This window comes from Mytilus trossulus, chromosome 8 (assembly GCF_036588685.1).
Source record: "Mytilus trossulus isolate FHL-02 chromosome 8, PNRI_Mtr1.1.1.hap1, whole genome shotgun sequence".
In the NCBI taxonomy this organism is placed as follows: Eukaryota; Metazoa; Mollusca; class Bivalvia; order Mytilida; family Mytilidae; genus Mytilus; species Mytilus trossulus.
The window spans coordinates 18,421,594-18,427,188 of NC_086380.1; positions in this window are offsets into that span (position 1 = coordinate 18,421,594).

Below are 5,595 nucleotides of genomic sequence, written 5' to 3' on the forward strand. Positions count from 1 at the left end.
AAGACGAAAACACTATATTGGATAATGATGGAAAATTTTCTTAGCAATGATTCACCTGGCTGTGAACTTGTACATCCGGCTGCACGGCAATCGGACACCACACTTTTCAGGTTGTACTGCATGTCGAATTTGTACACTGTACATTAACAGTCATATGAATAATGTTTGCCGAGTAAACAGTGTGGAGCTGGAAAGAGATATCTCGCTTGATTTCTTTAATTTCTGTTAATTTCAGGGAGCTCTAGAGGTGAAAACACTATCAGAATTTGCAACACGCTTATTCCTAGGACATTTGAAAATTGGGTGTATCTCCTTACAAGGGGAAGAAACTCTTACATTCGAAATTGTAGATGCAAGGTATGCAAATTTGTTACTACTAAAAGTTTACTGAGTAAGGGTATAAAAATTATTATTTGGTGTATATATTTTTTTTAATTGGCAAACGTTAACTAAATGTTTATGTATGACTACTTGAAGATCCTTTAACAAATGAGGGTTATTCTAATAAATTGTTTTATGATAAAATCGGAACAAATTGAATGTCAAAATATTTATTAGCCTATTACAAATATGCAGTAAATTCTCTAAGAATTCATATAGATCTATCAGTGCATGGCCTATTTCAGGTCAAATGAAAGAAATTGTAACAAATATAGTAGGTCTCATATATGATCATATATACTAATTTGAACACATTGGCATTAATATAATAAAACTGCTGCAACTAGACTGATTCACCCACATTTAAATTCATCGCCAACCCGACTTGGTTCGAGAGCAAGGGAGTATATCAATAAAATATGTAAAGTTTTTATTGCTTAACTCCAATTAGCTCTATCGATTGTAGTTTTCATACTAAAGCTTAAGACATATTCCTGTAGAAAATGTAGTTCGTCAACATATAAGCAAATGCGACGGTCAGCATGGGTATTGGTTTAATTGAATCGTGATAGTAACTTACTTTATAACTTATTTGATCAAATCATCTTTTTGTAGGTTCTTGAAGAGGGTGAAGCATCAACGCCAAGGAGTTGTACATTGTCAAACAGTTCGAAATCTTGTTACGGGAAGACTGCCATATGCAGAAGAGCACAAGGCGGCAAGTGTGAATGGAAGAATGATGAGCAATGTTCATAGCTGTACAATTCATGTGTAAAGTCAGTCTATTGGGGGCATTTACAGTTTTTGATTAAAAGATATGAATTAAGAAAGATAGATGCATAGTTGTTAGTGGGGAAAAGAAAATTTTTTGTCTGTTTTGTATTCGATCTTATATATTTTTTGTTATCCCAGAACCTATTACAAAAGAGAAGTCTGAAACGAGAGAAGTCTGAAACAACTGTCAATGTCATGGCAAAAACGATAAATGACAAGAAAATATTCAATGCTATACAAAACGCAACATAGAAAACTAAAAGCTTCAAGCAACGCGTAACCCATTAAAAACCTGGGGTCGACCAAAGGTGCTCCGAAAAGAAGGCATCTTCTACTTCACATGTAGGACCCATATAATAGTAAACTGACATTGCCATAGCTAAAAAAGAAAATACAAACTTTTACAGACAAATAACAGTACACAAAACACAGTAAAGACAACTCTAGACTAAGAAGCATGCTTATAACTACATGTACAGAGAACGGACCAAGTTATTTGTTGATATTCTAACAAAATATTTTGACAAAAAAAATATTTTTCTTTTTCCTAAAAACTGTTGCTTCAAAATCAATTCAAACGTTTTTGTTTTCAAACCAATGTTATTTGCCAGAAACATATGAACTTGATTAACTGGATACAACAGAATCGTTTATATGCTTTTTTAGACCTGCATTACTTTGGACTTACAAATCTTGACTTCAACAATTCTCCCCCTATATCGGTTTATTGATGTTGTTTATTATCTGCCTTATTCTACCGTCAGTCGTACACGAACATAAGATGAAACAAAAATAGATCTACGATAGACTCTTTGTAGTATTCGGGTATGTTTTACTGACTAACGATATCGAGGTTTGTTTTACTATCTATAAGGGTCTTGCACGGTTTTGCACCGTCGGTACTGATTTGTGATTCAGTTTTTTTTGCTACAGCAGAGGGATAAAAATAATATCAGTGAAAATTATTCTTCCAATTGAATAATTAAGAAAAGATAGTTGGCACCATCTTTATTGACAAATCATATGGGAAAAACAGTGCATGTTACAATGGTGAAATACTGTACATTCTAATTGTGTACAAAATCCAAACAAAGATGTGTACAGGTAAATAGAAGCTACTGGACAATCTGAACCCATATTAATTACTTTGATTGCAAGCGAAAAAAAAATAAACAGCGAATCGTATGTACAGAATCGTAAGAGTGACTGGGTTGTTGACACCAGAGATAGACAGAATACATAATCAGCGTAAGCATAATAAATGCGTGTCTTTATGTGGCATCAACACCACTGTTGACAACATCAAATCCCTTCGATTTACAGTTTGTATTTTTAAAACTCAAACACCAGTAAACTGTTCATTTTTTATATAAAGATGTCTTAGAAATACTCTCGTTGGCAAAGTTTGTGTAGATGTCCATCTTTGATTTGTAAAAAAATAATAGTGCATTGACTTGACACATCAACGATATAAGGATGAGGCTTAGAAAAGGGGAAATACGAGGCTGTGCCGAGCTATTTCCCCGTTTCGGCCCGAATCCGTAAATCGTTGATATGTCAAGTCAATTCACTATTACTTGTCTTGATACTGCAATCTAAAAAAGCATTTTCAATTGTTGTTTAATGCGTTAAGGTTATTTATTTTATTTAAATATTGGGGGGAATTCCCTTTAAAAGGCCTCACATCATGCTTGCGGAGAAGTATACAACACAATGAAATTTACATTAATACCTGTTGAAACCAACACTCGATGGTGAACGAAATAGTTTGAGTATGGACTTGAATATCAACCATAAGCATAGAACATAATGATTTATAGGTTGCAAACAAAAAATATTAACAAATTAAATATGTTTTCCAATAATTGCAAAAGAAACAATGCAAGGTTGAGTCGTTCCACGCATCGTTGTATACATTGTAAACAAGAACAGGTCGAAGAGGTCGTATGCATAATTCAATATTATTTCGACTATTTCTATTTAAATATTCATGAGGAAAAGTGATATCGGGTCAGTGACTGTATATGACATAGAAATATACAGTCAACGTATTTTGACTGCTCAAATAGAACGAGTGCAGTATAAATGAAAAAATAGTTCCTGTTCGACTGGCTAGTGTATCGACCCCGTCGTGTTGTTCCTAGAAGTACAACTGATAATATATAAAAAAAGAAACTAAAAAAGAAGAAAAAAGTCTGTGTGGTTGGTTTCGAGATATAAGCAATAAAAAATTAGTCGGGAAATGATTCTTTTTTTTATTTTTCATACTTTTAATTTCTGCCGCTCTTTGTTTCAAAAACTTTGAAAAAATAACAACATTTTCAAACTTAGCTTTTAAAACTAATACTAAATAGTATATGGTATACAATTATGAAAACAAAAAGCGGGTAAGTGTGCTTTCTTTAATGGCAATAAATGGATAAAAGCAGAGGCCAGTTTCCTAAAATATGGCAAAATTTAAAAAAAAAAAAACAAGACTGAGGAGCAAACATCCATAAAGAAAGTTATATAAAACTTTATTGCCAGTTTTTCGTGTCAAATATCCTATGCTGTCAATTTTGTCAATTTGGGATTGTTATCTTTTTTTTTTAGAATAAAAAGCATATTATTTCAACTTCTTTTTCTCATTGAAAAAATAAATATCTAAGAAATTTGAAAAGAAAAAAAAGTTGATATTCAGGATGAATATGTTTCTGGTAAATTCTGTATCTTTTCTTATATCCCTCGCCCATTTTCTCAAAATGTTGGCTTAAGATACTGGCTAGAATGGCTATGAAAGTTGAAATTTCATTTTCTCAAAAACTACTCAAGTTATTTGAAATACTTTTTTTCAGGCATAAGAGTGAATATATTTTTTTAAATCATTGATATTTTCCACTTGTATCACCTTTTTTGGAACGAGATTTCAACCACACTGAAACTTCAGAAGAATACACCAATAATAGAAACATTTAAATCTTTAAGACGTTTATGTTAATTTATACTTACATATTAATCTATTGCAATAAAAAATCATAATATCTAATAAAATTGGTAGATTTAGCTAACTTAGTCCTTATATTTGTATAAAGTAACATTCGTTACTGGTGGAAAATTGTTTTAAGGTTGATTAAGCTACAATTAATAATTGCTCGCCGGTCCGTTTCTGTGATTGCCATTAGATAACGCATGTTCATTTGCCAATCTTTTTTTTTATCTTTATTCATCATACTTCATACATACAATTATTATATACACACATAGCAATTCCTTATACACACATTTATATACATTATTATCACAGTTTTAAATATCCATTTATTTTGACAGTAATAGACTTGATCTATTTACTTATTTATTCATTCATCATTACTGTTATATACCTTATATATTTCTTTCAAAATATCCATTTATATTTACAGTTATATACTTTATATACATGTATTTACTTCTAAAATGTGTCTTTTTTTTTCTCCTTTTTCTCTTTTTTCCTTTTTTTTTTTCCTTTTTTTTCCAATTTGATCCAACAAAATACTATCTCTTATCAAATAAGACTTAATGATTCGTATTCGATTCTGTAAACAGTGATTTTAGTCAAAACATTCATTTGCCAATCAATCTATCATCAAGCGCAGATAATTAATGCTATTTTCGTTCAGAGTCTTTTTCAAAAATGATGAACGGTTCTTTATATTGGTATGTAATCATTTTAAACGTTTCAATTTAAGGAAATTATTTACGTACATCAATGTTTTTGATACACCAATAACAAAAACTGAAATATATTGAATGTATACATTTTGTAATTATTCAAAATTATATCAGAAACGTAAACTTATTTATAAAATAATGAACCTGTTAAGGGGAGAGAATACTCGCATAACTTTTTCGAATTGGCACATAATACAACGGAATGTCACTCTTGCATACAAATGACACATTTTAAATACAATAGAATTAATTAACTGCGCAATCGAGCTCCACCTTCAATGATGATTCTAAATTATAAATATAACCAAAAGTTGTTAATCTATAGATAGTGAAGACTAATGAAAGCTAACCCACTGTAAACATATTTCTTTGCAATTTTTTAAAACTTCCTCAGGAAAATGATCGAGTCACTTGACTTTCAGAACTGAAAATTAACGTTTTTACACAATATTTGAATAAAGTAGTTAAAGATTATTCGCTTCTCAAAGTGTAAGACGCAATAAAAATCGTATGCTTGCACCATCCTACTGAAATACGAATTTAATTAAGCCCTGAACATTTCGACCAATCTTCGTTTATTTATAGAAAAACCGGTTTAACCAAATAACAAGTACGTGTTAAGATCCGACTAAATACCTATTTCCCGATATGGTCAGGTAAAATTGCTACTTACAGTAACCTTTTTCAACTGTGAGTCTTAATGGCCGTTATTGTATACCAACTGCATAATAAACTGTTGGTATTATGTTA